This window comes from Pelodiscus sinensis, chromosome 4, assembly GCF_049634645.1.
Source record: "Pelodiscus sinensis isolate JC-2024 chromosome 4, ASM4963464v1, whole genome shotgun sequence".
NCBI lineage: Eukaryota > Metazoa > Chordata > Testudines > Trionychidae > Pelodiscus > Pelodiscus sinensis.
In genome coordinates this window covers 69,070,566-69,089,846 of record NC_134714.1, presented here as the reverse complement: position 1 = coordinate 69,089,846, position 19,281 = coordinate 69,070,566, and the positions used below count along the sequence as shown (strand labels likewise).

At 42.6% G+C, this 19,281-nt stretch overlaps 1 protein-coding gene across 17 annotated transcripts in view; it reads left to right on the top strand.

Annotated features, from left to right (window-relative positions):
• The window catches only part of SIPA1L1 (signal induced proliferation associated 1 like 1), a 350,322-nt gene that overhangs the window by 156,320 nt on the left and 174,721 nt on the right, over window positions 1–19,281 (top strand). For 13 of the 17 annotated variants that reach the window (XM_075927307.1, XM_075927300.1, XM_075927305.1 and 10 more), the window contains one exon: window positions 14,472–14,540. The exons of the other annotated variants lie outside the window; for them this stretch is intronic. The gene's annotated coding sequence lies outside the window, so the exon portion shown is untranslated. The remainder of the gene's footprint in view (window positions 1–14,471; window positions 14,541–19,281) is intronic. 17 annotated transcript variants of the gene reach the window in all.

Here is a 19,281-nt window from a genome sequence, read left to right as displayed (position 1 = left end):
TCTAGACGTAGCCTGTTTGTAGTTTCTGAGGACAGGAGAAGAATCAGTTGTCTTACATAGCAGCATCCAGAGGAGTTTAAGCTAGGCATTAGGAAAAACGTCCTGTCAGAGTAGTTAACCACTGGAATAAATTACCTAGGGAGGTTGTGGAATCTCTGTCATTGGATAGTTTTAAGAGCAGCTTAGATAAACATCTGCCAAGCATGGTCTAAAATAATACTGAATCCTCCCAGGAATGCAGGGGACAGGACTAGATGATCTCTCAAGGACTTTCCAATCCTATGATTTTATGGTTATGGGCATTGGAGCTCCTTGGGTCAACTGGGAGATGGTCTCCAAAACATTGTAACTCACAGCAAGTTTGACACAGTGATTGTCCCAATACACTGTTGCTGTAATACATATCTCAAAGCTGTTTTGTAAGATATCATGTAAACTGATCACATGTTCTTGAACATCATAGAGGTGTATGTATGGATTGCGTACAAAGTTATAGATGGATGTGCTAGAAATGTGTTTTAGAATGTACAGAGTGTAAAACCCAGCTTACCATAGACAAAAGAATGTATGTTTTCCTATCTCAGAGGCTTGGTTACTGGCAGAGGAAATGGAAGTACATTTTAAATGTAACGTGGCAAAGCTCCAGGTGTGCCCTGTGGGTCTTGCGCTTCTAGGCGCTTCTGTGACTTTCTACATTGTGTCTTACTTTATCTAGAGGTCAGGGTCACAGCTTACTGAGTCATCCTTATCATTAGCAAAGTCAAAGGATTGAGGTGCAATGCTCCATAATCCCCTTCTAGGAGCAGACATCAGTGATGTGGGGAAGGCTGGGGGGAACCGAGCTTGCCCACTACTCAGGTTTTGGCTCAGGGACCTCAGGTAGTGGTAACTGACAGAGTTTTTCCTCTTGCCCAAATACAAAAGCCCTTTCCCTGGGCCACTTCCCTAGTACCTTCTCCCTGATACCTGAGCGAATCTTTCCTGCTTCAGCACAAATACTCTTTCCTTTTTCAGTCCTCACCAGTGTTTCCTCTAAGCTGCGTAGCAGCACAGCTTCACAGGTGATTAATCAGCCCCACAAGTCAGTCAGCTCCTTGCATGGAGCCCTGAGCCTCTGACTGGGCGGGGCTGATTAGTCACCTGTGAAGCTGTGCAGCTTAGAGGGAACACTGGTCCTCAGCACTTGAACAACACACTTCCTCTCCTCCCTCCTTCACTCTTCTCCTTCCTCTCCTTCCTTACCTGGGGGGAACCTGTTAAAGTAGCCCAGCATGCCTTAATTGGCTGCGGGTGCCTGATTAGTCTGCTCCTTTAAGCTCTTAATTAGCCTCAGGTGCCTTTCTGTCTTGATTATGTGACAGCAGTCTCTGGCAGTTTATTCAAAAAACCATTCACGGAGCCCTGGGTATGTCTTCCATCCACCAAACTATTGTAGCAAGCTGCCCTGGATCTGTCACACACCCTAAACAAGATTATCAGCCTGAAAAAGTGAGTATAGAAACTGTTTAGCAGTCACACCAGGAGAAAAAATCTAAACTCTAGAAAGGCTTCTTGGCTTTTGAAGCAGAGACAAGGGACTTTGAGTAGTATAAAAGGAGCATAAAAGACTTCTTTGTCTCTGAGGGATGATAGGGTATAGCACACTTTGAGCCTATGAAAGCTGGATCCTCTGGCCCTGAAAGGCAAGAGCTACTGGAATCATAGGCCTTGTCTACACTGATATGTTTTGTCATCAGACCTGGCATCCTCTTCAATGGCTTTGAGCAGAAATGAGATGGGTCGTCTTCGTTTTCACTCTGATGTATCACTGCCCAGGGCCTTTGGGTCCTCTAGAAAGGTATCCTTATGTTGTTTATCTTAACCCAGAAGTAATACCCTAAGATTGGCCCCTTGGGGGTATGTCTGCACTACATGGCTTCGTCAACGGAGTCATGTAGATTACCTTTGTAGACATAGGAAAATGAAGCGGCGATTTAAATAATCGCTGCTTCATTTAAATTAAAATGGCTGCCGCGCTGTGCCGATCAACTGTTTGGCGGCACAGCGCTGTAGTCTGGACGCTCCTCAGTGGACATCAAAGTCATTTGTCAACCTCCCCGGTATGCCTTGTGGGATGAAGTTTACAGAGGAGGTCGACAAATGACTTTGATGTCCACTGAGGAGCGTCCAGACTACAGCGCTGTGCCGCCAAACAGTTGATCGGCACAGCGCGGCAGCCATTTTAATTTAAATGAAGCAGCGATTATTTAAATCGCCGCTTCATTTTCCTATGTCTACAAAGGTAATCTACATGGCTCCGTTGACGGAGCTATGTAGTGCAGACATACCCTTCGAGTGACAAGTAGGCGGGGCCTGACAGGTTAACAGATGTGACCAGAATTTGATAGTAGGGCTCTTACACTACTCAGGCAGGCTGCTACATTCTGCTCTGCCTGGCAAGGAGCCTGCCCCAGGCTTACTGCCCCCAAAAACCTTGTCCCGCCATTCCAAGTATGCTACAGTAGTGAATGTGGGAGGGGAACAGAGTGTATGTCTCACATGCACACATGACTATCCAACCTTTACCTCATCACCACCACCACCTCAGGATTCATTTCCAACTCTATCGGATGTTCCAGGTGCCTGAACCATCCTTCCTGTACTGCCGGGGAGTTGTGTATGACTGCTCTTGCGTCACTCCTTTGCTTTCCTGTCAGAAGCCATTTTTCTGCAGGGAATCAAAGAAATCTGCAGGGGCATGATTTCTGTGCATGCATAGTGATGCACAGTTCTCCCAGGAGTAAAAGACAATAACTCACTCTTCATCCAACCTTCCTCATCAGCCCCTTCTCTCCCCTCCTCTCCTCTCTCTCCCTTGTCTTAGTTTCTTAGCTCACTAAATTATAATTCACCACTACATCACAGCTCCTTGTTTCATCTTGGTGATTGTCCCCTGATCTATTTGCCTAGAAAAGTCCCTGGTTTCAACTTCCCTTTCTGGCCTTATTGGCTTACAGCCAAAGGGTTCTACAGCCCGAGACACTTTGCCTAGCTAGCTATGGTTAGTGTCTCTCTTCCCCCACTCCAGTCCCACTTTCACCAGATGACATGTTTTAATCTACTCCCCTCCTTTTTCCCCATATTTCTTTTCCATACTGAGACTCCATGGAAGAATTCAGCTATTTTGTATACTGCATGATCATATGCTCGTTCTCACTGCCTTTGAGCTGAAGTGTAGATTTCTTCCATTGAAGTATCTAAAATAAATCAGAAGATTGTGGTTTCCTGACAGCTTTGATAATTTCAAAAAATTCGCTTTCTTGAGAAAATATCTTTTCCAGGTTTTGGATTTAGCTACTGAAATAATGGCATTCACAGATTTAGTGTTTTTTCCGCTGCTTGTCCTGATGTTATACCAGTCTTCATGAAGTAAAGCTTCATAATTAAACCAAACTAAGCTTCTCTTTCAGCTCTCTTTTGCTACTGTTGTTGCAAAACACATGGAATTTATTAGAGTATTTTTATTGCATGGAAAGGATGGCTGCTGCTGGCCAGGTGAAATACTTCATTTTGGCATGAACTTAATACTGTATATGCTTAATAAATTACCTTACTGTTTTTTTCTGATGTTTGTGTGCCATAAGTAAGGCTGTGCTGGCTAGAGCAGAATGAATATATTCTGAGCTTAATTTACTTTTTGGTTAGAGTTCTGTCCTGTTTTCCTGGCTACCTTGTGAACCTTATGTACTTTCTCCCCACTTGCATTTTAAACTTATTCTCTGCCTCTCCTGCTAAAGGCAATAGGAGTTTTTCTTATTACTTTTGTAGTTGGCTTCCCAGAGGGCCAATATTTCTTTGTTTATTGACTGAGTTGGCAGATTTTTTTATCTAAATTAACAAGGTGGTGGGTGATTATTGCTTAGAATAGAATTATTCACCAGGTTGATCTTTTCAGCAGCTCAGTATTCTAGTAAATCTCATTTCATGGGGGTGTGAATCTAACTGCTTCAGAGCATCAACTGTCTGAATTGATTTTATATTTTTTTTTAAAAGGTGCTCTTCTGAATTTGAATCTAACCACATTTTTAAAATGTAGTTACTTAGCACTGTTTTTTTGTTTGGTGTTTAAAGTGTGGGTGATAAATTTTCATTTTTTTTTGGTTGTGTTTTATTTATTGGGACAAAATGAATTCCTCTGATATTAATCTTCAGTCTCCACTGATAACTCAGACATCTGTTGGGACAAATATTTGTTCATTCTTTTGCAGAGTTGGTTGATATAAAAGCCATTTCTAGTCATGCTTTAGTATGGTACGCTTGAGCATTGTTCTGAAAATACAGGTAGCTTTTTTCTTGGAATATCAAAGGTTATATATACAGGCAGTCCCCGGGTTACGTACAAGATAGGGACTGTAGGTTTGTTCTTAAGTTGAATTTGTATGTAAGTCGGAACTGGTACATATTGTAGGGGAAACTCTAGCCAAACATTTCTCCAGAGCTCAGTTTTATTCTCCCACACCTCACTTCCCTCAGTCCTTTATTCTCAAGCTGAGGTGTCTGCTGAGAAAAGCTGCTCTGCGTCTCCCTGGTCTGCTGGGGGGGTGGGGGGCGCTAGCTTCGCGTCTCCCTGGTCTGCTGGGGGGAAGCAGGTAGTGCGGGGTTGCCTCACCCCGTTTGTAAGTAGGGATCCGATGTAAGTCGGATCCATGTAACCCGGGGACTACCTGTAATTGCTTTAGAAGCAGAAGATACCATCAGTTTAAAAAGTTTGGTTCAGCACCATGGCCTGGTTTTGAAAGGGTGCAAAATGCTTTACACTGAGAATTGCCTGTCTGGATCTTCACTCCTGAGGAAACTGTAGGCCTAGACATTGATTTCTGGAACTATGTAGAAAGCAGCGTCCAGTTGAGAGAGGCTCATGCTATTTTAGCCTACATCTACACAGCATGCTTATTTTGAAATGAGCTCTATCGGATTTTTTTTTCCAAAATAGCTTATTTCGACATAGGACATCTACACTACATGAAATTAGTCTGAGGCAGCCTTCCCTAATGTGGACGTGCTACCGGATTTATAGCCCCAGGAGGCACTGAGGAGTAATTACTTTGAATGGTCTGTGAAGGAGCTATTTCAAATAGCGTCAGTGGAGCATCCACACTAATGCTATTCCAAAATAACTATTTTGGAATGAACATTATTCCTCGTGGAATGAGGTTTACAGATTTTGAAATAATTTAGAAAAAATCAACGTCTTATTTCAAAATAATGGAATTGCTGTGTAGATGCTCACATTATTTCGAAATAATGGCTGTTGTTTTGAAATACCTGTGCTGTGCAGATGCACACATACAGATCTGAACGCTGAATATAATTCTGAAAGGGAGGGAAGCTTACATAATAAAACAAGACTCCTTCCACTGACAATTCTTTTCCTTATTGCAACAGGCAGCGAATCTTTGAACTATTGCTTCATTTGAGGGCTCTGCATTGCTATATTTCTTACTGGTTGTAGTTTGATGGGACTTTCAGTTTTTTATATAGACACGCACATACTTGCTAGATTTGCTTATATGTTGATTAAATCCAGATAATTGTATGATTTCTAGCTGTTGGTTGCAGTGGATCTTGATTTTAAAAATTGAAATTTCTTACTGTCCCATTGTACTGTATTTCTACTCCCAAGTATCTGAAATATCTGTGAGTTGAGCTCTTTGAGGGCTGCTCAGTCAACCTTGGGTTTATCACTCAAGACTTTCTCTAGTGGGACTGTATGCAGTTGCTTTTCATGGAAGGGGGCCTTATTAGTCCTGTTGACTGAACTTACTCTGTTTCTCCGATTCAAGGCTCAATGAATGAATCTGTTCTCTCTATCCAGGACTGTGTCAAACTAGGGATGTAAAATCACGGCTAAATGTGCAGGCAGCTGATCCATCTGGGCTGGAGCGATCCCACTGCGCAGCTGGCCCAGCCGAGGTAGAGTGACTGCATGCTGCAGTTGGGCCGAGCCCACTGCACCGTTTCCTGGACAAGGGATGCTCCGGCCAGGCTGAACTAAGCCCTGCCCTCCACTGGTTATCCTGGTAAACATGCCAGTAAGGTGCATGCTTACAGTGTAACTGGTTAACCAGTTAAGACTTTACATCACTCAAAGTACTGGCATATGAACTAAGTTGTCAGATATAAATCCTTTTTAAAAAATACACCAAGAACGTAAATTTGAAATTGGGGCCACCTTTTTAAAGGTAGTATTTGGTGTGTCTATTTCTGGCACTTGAGAGGATCTGTGTTGTTGCTTATACACACCAAGTTATGATTGAAAGGCAGCCAGGTGGATATTAAAACTGTGTTTTTTTTTTTTTTTTTTTTTTAAATCTGAGGCTCATAATTTATGCTTGTCTTTGCCTTGTGGATTCTGAGAGATCCATTTATCATCTCATTTCTCATTGGAAGTTTAGAATATAAAAATCTATTTTCTATTCTCTTCAGCTTAACTTTTTTCCCCTCCGTTTTTATGAGTGTCTGGAATTTCCTATTTGTTATTTCTCCTCTTATCATAGGATATTAGTTTTTGTTCCAAAGCCTTGGATATGAGATCATAGATTCAACCTTGCTTCAATCTGTGATGTGATTGGGCCTATCCCTCAGCTTTTTTGCAACAATCCTCAAGTGTTAGGGTGTCTTCAAGAGTTAGGGTTTATACATAGTCTCCTAACATCTCACCTATTGTGTTACCCAGGCCAGTCTGAAGAAATTTTGAGTTTTCTCCTTTAGAATTCTCTCACCTTGGAATCTACCATGATCCCAACCTTAGGCCTCTTACCTTTAGCAGTCTTCCACACTGTACCCATGAGCAGTGAGTCCAACCACTCAAGTAGTATATGACTAAGAGAATCATTACATTGATTTAGATCACCCTTTTAAAAGCACTTGAGGTAGATAATAAAATTCTGCTCTCATTGGGGTGCACCTCCTCTATCAGTCTTGATCATGATCTTTTAAGTTGTATGAAGATATGGAATAGGTTGAGGATGGAGATGATCCTTGGGTATCCAGGAAGATGTCCCATTTCTTCTACCTGGTCAAAAATAGTATTTTGGCTTCCACTGCTCTTTCTGGTGACTATGAACTATTTGCTCCTCTGATAGAGGTCCTGGATAATCTGTTGTTATCGGTGGGGATAAAAAGGTCACCCCTTACATAAGAATGGCCATACTGGATCTGACCAAAGGTACATCTAGCCCAGTATCCTGTCTTCCAACAGTGGCCAATGCCAGATTCCCCACAGGGAGTGAATGGAACAGGTAATCATCATGTGATCTGTCTCCTGTCATCCATTTTCAGTCTCTGACAGAGACTAGGGACACCATTCCCACCATCCTGGCTAATAGCCATTGATGGACCTAAACTCCATGAATTTATCTAGCTCATTTTTGAACCCTCTTAAAGTCCTGTCTTCACAATATCCAGTTCTGATGATGAAACTTACAGAGTTGCAAATTGTGAGAGTCAACTTTTACAGCCACTTCATCTCTTTGCCCCTGTTTTTCCATCTGTAAAATCAAAATGTTTACCTCCATCTTGAGGTGTTGTGATGTTGAATATTTATACAGAACTTCCTTCCATTCCATTTGAAACCTCTGTGAAGAAAAACAAAAATAATGAAACCTAGCTGAATTTACAGAAGGTCTTACTGCTATTCTCCATTTGTTCCTGCTTCTCTAGACCATTTTAGTTACCATAGCAACACAAAGTAGTTTGTTAAATGCTTCAGTTTTGTATATTCGTTTCCCTGCTGCTAAGATAGTCTTTCCCATCCTTTCCTTTTCATGTTTAAGAGCTCATAATATGCAAAATAGATGTTTTAACTTAGGATACAATGTGATCAATCTAATAATAGCTAGCAGACCTGTGAAAATTTAAACTGAAAAATAAAAGGAAATACTTAAATGTAGGTTCTCCCTTTTGTCTTTATATCACTAAATATATTGGGAGCATTGTTTTATTATTATGTTAACCTGTTTTAAGGCCAAAAATACTTCTTGATTAAATTGCCCAAATTTGGTATTTTAATCCTTTTCAACATAGCTTAAAAGTCTCAATACACTTGAGACATGTTAAAAATTGTAAGATTGAATAACATGGCAGTATCTTAGCTTGAAATACTTACAGTGCACTGTCTCTTTTACAATCAAGATTATAATGCAGATACTTTGTTTTAAAATATTTAGCCTAAATAGATTGGGGCAGAGGGATTTGTAAGCTAATACTTTCTTCTACCTTTCTCAGAGCAGGTTACCTGCATTTGCCTTTTTAGCCATCTGGGTAGGAATTGTCTGAACAATTGTCTTGTAAAGCAATGATCATGTGGGTGGTTAATAAATAATTTTGTTTACATCTTGAACTGTGTGTTTGGCAACCTTTATGTGTGTGAAGGCAAGAAACAAACGTGTACCGAACTTTTGTTTTGATTAGTCTGTAGTGGATAATGCTGAGCAGCTAAAAGTGATAACAGGAAATAAGCATGTTTGCTTTGTATGGTTTTATAGTGAATGGAACTCTGTATCGGCTACATTTCTAGAAGGGACATAGCTATTGAGAACTCAAACCAAAATGCTAAGTTATTACTGTATAAAGGAAGCAAAAACTGAAATTTGATTTATGCAGCATACTGAATCAGAGGGTGCATAAAATTCATGCTGCAAACTGATGACTTTACTAAATGTAATTAATATTGGGTTAAGTTAATTGATCCTTAGCTTCCAAATTGAAAAGAATACTTTGTATATAAAGGTGTCTGCTTGCTTCATCACATCCTAAAAATCTAATAATTCAATTTTGTGACATTTTGACTATGTGGAAATTATATAACTTAAGGAAAAATACTTTTCCTTTACTTATAAATGGTAAAACATCTTTCACAATTTATCAGGAAAAAATGCTTTGTTTTATCAAAAGGCAAACAACTGATCAGAGCTAAACAATGTCACATTTGCTCTGACATTAACCTCACTCTGTGGGATTCAGACAGTCTCTCATTGGATTCCATATTTATGATCCAAGAACATTCCAGGACTGTTCTACATTTAAAACACAAAATACATATTTTATTTTTATTTTTTTTCCCCTCAGGGATGTAAGCAACGTGTTGACTATCTGATAAGCATATGCTTTTTGGATAGTTGACTCTACTAGTCCTTTCCCTCTGCCTCTATCAGAGAGAGGCAGCAAGGGGAGAGCAGGAGCTGGTGCTGGGGGGAGCCAATTTAAAAGCACAGTTCCCCCCAGCACTATCTCTGTGGTAGGGGGTAGAGGCACAACAGGGAACTACTAGTGCTTCCCCCTTTGAAATGGAGCACGGGGCCAGCAGGGGGGACTCAAGCACTGCAAAGCACGCAGGGGAAGCACGTGGGGAGCTCTACAGTGCTTGAGTCCCACGCTGGCCCCGTGCACCCTGCAGCACTTCTGCCTTCAAAAGGTAGCAAGAGCCAGCAAGGCTCTTGCTACATTTCAAAGGCAGAAGTGTCCTTATTGACTAATTGAATAGTCGATGCAATTTGCATCGACTATTCAATTAGCTGATTAATCTGAATCTAACATTTTTAGTTTGCATAGGACACAAGGACATTTGTTCTCTTGATCTAATTTTTTACACTTATTTTTGATGTTCTGTACCAAATGACTGAAAGATAGCTAATGTGACACTAGTTTTTTAAAAAGGGCTGTAGAACAATGTTTCCTTGAAGATTTTCCAACCACGAGTGGAGTGAGTTTTGGCTTGTGCACCAGTTTTGAGGTCATGTGTGCCACATCCAATTTATTAACATTCAAACAATCCTGGTCGCCGGAGCAGAAACTCCCACCCCATCAACCATGCAGCAGGTCTTGTTTTAGGCCCTAGCTGCCAGAACAGGCCCTGCCCCCCCCCCCCTCCACCTCCCTTCTTGACCGCCCTGGCCACCGAAGCAGGCCTCCTCCCCATACGGTAGGTCCTGACCCCCCACCCCAGCTGTTCCCTCACCACACTGTCTCAGCTAGCCCTGTCTGCCAGAGAAGCCTCCTGCCACACAGCTCTCCAGAGGAGGTGGGCAGAGGAAGAATTTTTTATGCGTGGCTATTCAGGTGCGCACCTTAGTGGGAACTATTCTCTAGAAGCGTTCCTGGCAATTACAAGCCAATAAGTGTAAGTTCAGTACTAGACATGTTGGCTGAAAGTATAGTAAAAAATAGAAGTGTTCATCTGGGTTTCTGACATAATTAGTTGGGGAAAAATAAACATGGTTTTTGTAACGGGAAATCATGCCTCGCCAATCTACTGGAAATCTCTGAGAGGCTCAACAAGCATGTGAACAAGGGGGATCCAATGGATCTCTAGTGTAGTTACATTTCCAGAAAGCCTTTGACAAGGTCCCTCACCAAAGGCTCTTAAGCAAGGTAAACTGTCATGGAATGAGAAGGAAGGCCCTCTCTTGGATTGATAACTGGTTAGAAAATAGGGGGGGAAAAAGGATAGAAATGAATGGTTTGTTCAAAGAATGGAGAGTGATAGTTATTGGTATGCCTTGGGGCGTCTGCACTAGGGATATTAGATATCATGTAACTGAATAGTTGAGAAACCACATGAGACTTTAGTGGTTACACGAGTATTCTATAATCCCCCGGGGCAGAGGTGGCAGCTGGTGTGCTCTTATTCCACTCCCAGGGAGCACCCTGCCACTCCATGCTGCTGTCTCTCTATCAGAGGCAGAAGTGCAGAGAGCCAGGTGGGAGCTTGTCTGCGAGGGGAGCCAATTATAAAACCAGCTCATGAACCAGCTGCCTGCTGCCCTGTGCTGCTGCCTCTGATACAGTGCAGGGTGGAAGCAGCCTCTGTCAATGGGGAGCTCAGAGACACACTCCGCGGACAGAGGCTGCTCCGTATCCCATGGAGCAGCTTCTATGAGGAGGTAGGACCCACTTCCCTTTCTCCAGCGGCCAAGGGGAGGGGGGAAAGCCAGGGATGCCTCATCCTGGCCCTCCTCAGCAGCCAGGGGGAGAGCTGTGGCTGCTGTGGCCTTGGTCTGGCATTGACCACTGTTGTAAGACAGCGTACTGGGCTAGATGTACCTTTGTTCAGACCCAGTACGGTTGCTCTTACTTTTCATATGTATGCTTTATAATTCTTTATAATTGAAATCACCACCATAGGCACTGCTCTGGGGCTGGAGCATCCACAAGGAAAAATAAGTGGGTGTGGAACACCCACTAGTGCCAAGCCTCCCACTCCATCCCATTCCCCACATGATTCACAACATTCAAGGTCCTGAAAGTTTGTGGAGGAGACAGGGAAGAGGTGGGGGAAGGGTGGAGTGGGTGCAGGGCCTAGAGTGTAGTGGGGAAATAGGTGCAGGAAGTAGGGGTGCAGGGCATGCTGCAAGCATTCCCAAGGTTTGAATTCAGCTTCCCTGTACCTGGGGTCTATTCTGCTCCTGGTTCCTGCAGCGCTGGTTCCCAGTCTCTGGGAAGCCCCCACAGGGTCCTGCTAGTACCACGTGGTTTGCTGGGCCTCTGGGATCCCACCGTTGCAGGCTTTTCTAGCCCCCTGGGATTCTGTCAGCCCTCCAGATCCCATCATCCACAGGTCCTCTGGGTCTCACTAGCACTGCCATGGGCTCTGCAGTCCTCTGGTCTCAAGTCCTGTCGCCACACCTGCAGTCCCGCTGCTGGCCCAAGGCACTGCAGCTTCCCCAATCTGTTGCTTCAGTCTGGGGCGGTGAGAGTTGCCAACTCTCCTGGACTGGACACCATTTGCAGTAATGGAGTTTGGTCCATCCAGTCTGGGAGAGTTGATGATCCAATATCAACAGGTATATTTTTGATAATAAAATGTATTGAGGAGGCTACAACTGAAAATATGACTATAGACACCAACTTCTCATCTTGCCAAATAGTGCCTGATTCCCCCTCATACTCTGTTACACTGGAGTTATTTTTGGGATCTCAGCACACCCCAAAACTAGTTCAAGAGCTACTGAGTGAGGGCAGGGTGCCCAAGCACCTTCTGGCAAGATGAGAAGTTCCTGTCTATGATCACTGTGGCTCATATTGCAATTGTAGCCTCCTCAATAACATTTTAATGCATGCTAAATAGATTGACAAAGTAGAGTCTCCTAGTGGACAATAACATGACGCTAGTTTGTTTAGTAGTGCTTACACACAAAATGAATACTGAGATATAAAAAAATGCCTAATTGGTTTCTGTGGGATTGAAACAAATACATATCCTCTTCATAGGATACCTTCATCTTTTCATTGAGGTTTGTCCTTGATGAATGCTCATATCTCATGATATTCATGAGCATAATTATCACGTCTCTACAAAAATTCTTTGCTTGTTTTTATGTGCAGTTCTTGATGTTGAAAATATTTAAAACAAAGATAGCCTTAGAAGAAAAAATTGACAAGTATGAGGACAATCAAAAGGTGCTAGATGAAATGTCACTTTAAAATGATTTTTCTTGTGAGTTAACTTATATACATACAGAGTTCAAAACCTTTTCTTTACAAGTCAGTGTTAAAGAAATGCTCTCCTATATAACACTCATCTCAGCATCAGCTATTCAGTGAATGGCAAAAGAATTTAGTATGTACTATCTAGCATACAAGGCATTTTTTCTAGAATGTTTCTTTTTATTGTCTAAATATAGTACAGTTCTATCATGAATGGGGATCGTATGTGTTTCTTTTCTTTAGTTTTAAGAAACAAGAGATAGGAGAGAGAACAGAATCATTCTAAAAAAAAAGCAAGGTTGGAGGGAATTATAAATTTCTGTATAGACAACAATTGAGGCACTTTTTATTACCCTTCTCTGCTCATATGTAAGTTTGTACTAAAAATATTTTCCTGCTAAAGAAACCTTCCCTGATTCTGCAACTGAATATAGTAAAAACATGCAGAAATGCAGCATCAACAGTTAGTAAAATACTTCATTTTGTCATTGATGTCAGTGATAAAATTTCCAATAACTACAATGTATCTAGGATTTGACCTATTTTGTGTTCCAAACCCTGAAAAGTTCACTTTTTGCTATTACAGCAAGTTACCACTACCCACGCACAATCAGGTTTCCCACCCTCCCCATCTTCTGCAAAATCCTATGTTCTATATAAATCCTGCATCTTGGCAAGGGATTAGGCTGGATGTCCCTTATGGTACCCTCTAACCCTGTGATTCTAAACTAAGGATGTTAAATACTGCTTAATTTACTAGTTGAGTAGTCAGGCACTCTTGTGCATTTCAAAGTTTGAACTCGTGCAGCCCGGAGTCAGCAGGACTTCCCGCTGGCCGCAGGCTGTATGCGGTGTGCCAGCTTTGAAATGCTGGATGGAGCTGGGGATTCCCCAGCTGATCCCAGGTTCTGTGTGGCATTTCAAACCGGCAGTGCCACACAGAGCCCGGGATCAGATAGGGACTCCCCAGTTGACTCCGGGTTCGACGGAAATGCTGCACAGAGCCCAGGGTCAGCCAGGGAGTCCCCAGTTGACCCCGGGTTCCACGTGGTGCTGCCGCTTTGAAATGCTGTGGCAGCGTTTCAAAGCGGCAACATTGCATGGAGCCTGGGGTCAGCTCTGCGGCATTTCAAAGGGGCAGCACTGCACGGATCCTGTATTCCGGGATTCATGCGACACTGATGCTTCGAAGTACCCAATCTCTCACCCACCCTTTGCTGCCTCTATCCTATACAGGCAGCAAGGGGGAGAAGCGACTAGTCGAATCGACTATCCGATATGGATTTGCTTATCGGATAGTCAACTAGTCTTTAATATCCTTATTTTAAAATGATCTTCCTATCTAGAACTAGGATCTTCTGTGTTCCCCATACTTGCAGGCTTCCTCTGCTGTCTCCTAGTAACATCAGGTTTCTCTTGAATCACTGCAGTATTTTTCTACTTTAGCAGCCCTCTTACTGAGTCTCCCCACCTCATACACTCAGAGTCCCCTTTCCAAACTACTGGCAGTTATTTTATCATTATAAAGGTGCCTATGATCTATTGAAGTTGGTTGGTGTGTAATTGGGGAAAGATTAGAAGTATTTTGTTTCTGCTTCTTATAGCAATTCATGCTGTTCCAAGTACATGATGTGTTATTAAATCTTTAAACAAAAATAATAGTATAGTACTGAGGAATTTCTGCCTACATCAGCAGTATTTGTAATAGTAATATTTTTTTAAAAAATACCTTTTTAAAAAGACCACCTATTTTGTTGTTTAAAGTAACTGGCTAATTGTATTTCAAACATTTCCACCCCCCTCTCTGTGTCTCCAATGGCTTAAAGATTTTTGTGCTTCCATGGAAAAGAAGAGAAGCTTGCCAGTCTTTTTTTTTTTTCTCCTTTCTTTTTATTGTAACTTCATCATTAATCATATTTACAGGCTGTCAGATGACACACTTAGCAATATTATTGTTATGTTTTCTTCATTATATTTTAATGGTTATATTCTGCCTTCTTTCCCAGGTCATAGAATTCATTGTATGGATGCTGAGGCTAAGATCTGTGAATTGGCCAACATGCCATGAAATTATAGTAAGTTTTTGCCTGTTGCTTAAATCCATTTTTTTGTAAGATTTTTTTCTTTTTCAGTTGCTAAACAAAGGGCTGTGATACTTGTGTAAAATCAAGTGAGAAGCTTTATTATTGTATTATAATATACCAAGCGTCTGAAATGGAGGACAAAAGCTGCATTTTGTGCCAGCAATTTAAATAAAAATATGTTACTGGTTAAATTTAAATCTGGACAGTCAAAGAAAAATCTGACCATTAGCATGCCACAAAGTTGATTGATTTCACTTTCTGTCAAATTGTGAATTGCTCGAGCAGTTCACTATAAATGCTAATCTCCATGTTATTTTTAGTCTCCATTAGTCTCTCATGGGGGGAACGTAGGAGTAAATGTCAAAGTTTAGCAAAGGACTGCTATTAAACCAAACTGCCAAAGCAGGTGCTGGGTAGGTTCCCCTTCACTCTTTATCACTTAGCAACTAGTGGTTCTACATTTTCAAGATGTGTGAATAAAACAGCCCCGTCATTAAGAGATTTAATAAAATCTTTTTTTTTTTTTGGCATCATTTGATTTTGGGTATTTTGACAGGTATCCGTTTCTGTGTCTTTGCCCTGTAGTGCGTGCATGTGAATTTGCACTCCATACCTCTGTGCTGCATTTGACATTTCAGTGTTTATAGGTTTATGTTTTTAAATAAAATTCTATATGATTAGTATGGAGAAGTAAATTAGTACGGAGGGTGCAAGAACTAGAGGTTATGGAAGTTGGGCATTGGAGCTGAGCTGATTTTGGGCAATAATGACCATGGCCATTACTGTAGGGAGGCAGGTGGGTAGGGAATCAGCTCCCTGATTTTCCCTCTAGTTTGGTGGCCTCCAACCTTTTTATGCCAAAGATGGCTTTTTAAATATCAGAGCAACCCAGGATCTACCTCACCCTTTCCCTGAGGCTCCGACCACTCTTTCCTCCCCTCCTCCATGCTTGCTTTCACTAGGCTGGGATAGGGAGTGAGAGCTCTGAACCAAGATCGAGGGATTTGGGTGCAGGAAGGTCTGATAGGTGCAAGTTCTGGAAGGGAATTTGGGTGTAGGAGGGGACTCCACACTGGGGCAGATTGTTGAGGTGCAGGAGAGAGTGCAGGGTGCTGGCTCTGGGAGAGGGTTCCAGGTGGGGCAGAGTATTGGGATGCAGGAGGGGGTAGAGAAGGAGATGCTGAGAGGGGGCTCTAGACTAGGCAGAGTGTTGGGGTCATGTGGGAGTGTGGTGTACTCAGCAAGCTCCCAGGCCAAGGAAAAAACTCTTAAATGCTTGGGAGAAGCAGGCTTTGAGTTTTTTTTCCTCAGCCCCCTGCAAGATGGTTTCCTCCTAGGCTGGAGGCCCAAGGGAAAAGCCTGTGTGGGTGGACATGGCACAGGGCTTGGCGGAGTTTGCTTGATCACAAATCCTGTAAAGTCGTGGTCTGGAATGTTACCTAACTCCATGTGTACTCCTAACTGAGGCAGAGCCTTATTCTCAATGCTCAGACATCCCCAACTCCCCTTGTCAGCTGGTTATCCAGTTGGTTACAACTCCCCTCCCCTTTACCCATGGAATTTCCTGCTATTTGCACAGGCACAATCCATGCAAGCAGCCTCACATTTCTTCCTGAGGCTTTGGGGGCCATACTCAGAGAAATACCTTCTTGCTGTCCAGATCATCACTTGCCACAGCAGTTGGACCAACTCTTTCTCACCAGACCCAGTTTAGTTGCCTCCCCGGAGCACCAGCAGTCTTCCTGAACACTGGGTAGTCAGAAAAGGAGAAGTCAGTGACTGGGGGTGGTAGCAGCAGGAGGAGGCAAATTGTTGGTGAGGACAGCAAAGAGTGGGAAGAAGCAACAGCAGAAGGGTGAAAGGACAGGGGTGGAGGCAGCAGCAGCAGGAAGGATGAAAATTAGAGGGGTCCAAAGAGAAAGGAAGAAGAGAGGAGTAGCAAAAACTGAGGGATACATGGGTGAGAGGCAGCAGCAGCAAAGAGAAGCCAAGGGCATGGGGAAGGAGCATCAGTAATCCAAAGGTCATTGAAATGGCCCCTTTCCTTGCTGGAGAAATGTGAACAGCTCTGACTAGAAATGTAAAATCCCATTTAAAATGTTAACCGGTTAAACTATATGGTTAACTGGCGTGCCGTATTGTGCCGTGAGCAGGGGGCTGCTCCAGCTGAGCTAGGTACCAATTAACCAGTTACCTTGGTAAGCATGCTGGCAAGGCAAATGCTTATCGGGTAACACTTTCACTCTTTACATCCCTAGCTCTGACATCGCTTCGTGATCACAAGCATCACAATGCTCTTGGGCCTCCATGAAAGGAGAAGGGAGAGGTTCCTGGTTTGTCATGCTGGGGGAGGTTCAGAATACATTGTGCCTGCCACCTACTCACCCCCCTGCAAGGAAAAAGAAACCCCAGTATGCACAGCACTTTAAAGAAGCCCAAATCAATTCCACAGAGAAACCAACTCAGCTGAAGCTTTCAACAAAAAGTAGGAGCAAGGTTAGATGGAAAGTAGGGTCAGCAAAGGGAAGATGGATTGTGGGGAGTGGGAAAAGAGGAGCCAGATTCCTAGGGAAGAGGAAGGAGATAATGAAGAGCAGGTGAGGTAAGTTCTGAGTGTGGAAGGAAAGCAGGGATTATGTGGAACAGAGGGATAGAGGTGGGGCTGGAAGCAGAAGAAAGACAAATGTGTTGTTTGCCAATATAGCTTATTTTGCTGAGAGATACTTATAAAAATGCTGGTTATGTTGGTTCCACAAATAACTCATCACAGTATAAATATATGCACATACCTGCCCCTGTAATAACCATCCCAGTCCCACACTCTCCTTGATGAATACCCCAGAATGGGACTGGATTTTCTTCAGGAAGGCATAGACACTTTTCTTCCCCTCTCTGAAGTTAGTGCAGTGTTGTCCTTGGTAGTTCATTCCCATTCCTGCCTGCTATAACTGGGGGTTTGCAGAGGACTCCCTCCTGCCCCATGTAGTCTCTTTTGGTTGGCTGTAGAAAGGAAGCACCCTTACTAATTGGGCATTGCTGGAACTTGTTCTGTGCGGCAGACACAACTCCTGCCCAGGTTAGTTTTCTGCTGACTCTTCTTCACAACCAGAGGGGAACCAAGCAGCAGTTCAAAGCAGTGAGCCCATCTCATACCCCTCTCAACACCTCTCTGTCCTTTCAACAAAAAGACAACAACCCTCCTTGAGATGGTATTCCAGCAAATCAGCCTGGGACTACTGGTATCATGCAGCCTGTACTCTGAGTTTAGGTGATGCTTTGTTAAAGCAAAACTCCATAGTACTGTCTTACTGGAAAACAAAGGGGGAGGCCGAGACTTGGGAGTGAGATGGAGATACTGTCAGAGGCTCCATGACTGGCCACTCAATCGTGAATGACTGGTTGGGGACATTGAAGCTTTCCTCCATATCTTCTTCCTTCTGCTCCCTTACATGCCTATCTAATTGGTTACCCTAAATCCATGAAATCTATGGCTTGTCTACACTGCACCTCAGTGCAAACTACAGAAGTGTGAATTGCAGCGCACATCAAAGTGTTGTGCTTCAGCTGCCCCACATGGACACTACTGGTTGGTACAAACCCAGTTCACGCTAATGTAATTTGGTTCGAGGCCTAGATTAACATAACTGGGTACCTTCTAGTTTGTGTCATCAGCATTCACATTGGGCAGCTACAGCGCAACACTTTGTACTCTTCAGTTCACGTATTGTAGTCTGCACTGCACTGTGGGGTAGACATAGACACCTTAAGTCATTTGTTTTTCATTTAAAATTTTTACTCTACAGATTTAACAGAAATTAGTTTATCTAATGCTCAGACAGTAAAGTTATCAGCCTTACCTGGCTCATTGCCAGTGAAGTCCAATTAAAATTATTTTTTCCAAAGGAAAATTTTTAATTACAGATTCATCCCCCAATTTGGTCACGTGTGTATGCAAGTATAAATTGTGCCTGTCCCACGCTACTGCTGTACATAACAAGACGGCTATTATACTCGACAGGGAACCCTTAGAAGTGAGTTTATGGATTCTTCCTCCTCTTGTTCCCACAAAGCACATCCTTTATGTAGAGGTAGATTGCTAATATGTGAATGTTGAAAAGGTTCATAGATACAAAACAGGAAAAACTAAAACAGATTGTTAGCAGGGAGTTCTTAATCAGGTGAGGAGTTAATAAGAAGAAACCTGTTGACTGATTAATCATGCAATGATCTGCAGGTGTTTTTGGGAGATGGGATGTGAGCTAATGAGAATTCATGTTTTCCTTCTGCTGATCACAATTACCCCTGACTTATGTAGATGAAAAGTGCCTGACACAGATAAATCGCCCTCTACTGAATTAGTTGGCTAGCTACATGATCTAGATAGCCTTTCTTTCAAAATATCGAAACCAACTCAAAAGGATTATAAATATCTGAAGGCTATTCCCAGCATACATACCCACTTTTAATTCAAGGTAATCAGAAAGGGCATTCTTATAATTTGTGCTTACATTACTTTTTCCACTAGTATTCCCTAAGAGCTTTCTCCACATTGTAATGCATTTTCCCTTTGGGGTCAGATAAAAGGAATAAAAACATAACAGCTATTTGTTCTTTTGAAATGAATCAGGCTAGTTCTCCTGACAATTGCGGAATACAGTACTTTTGATAAATTTTGACATGTCTATATTTAGTGTTGTTCTTACCAGACAGCATTGTAGTGAAGAACACTGAT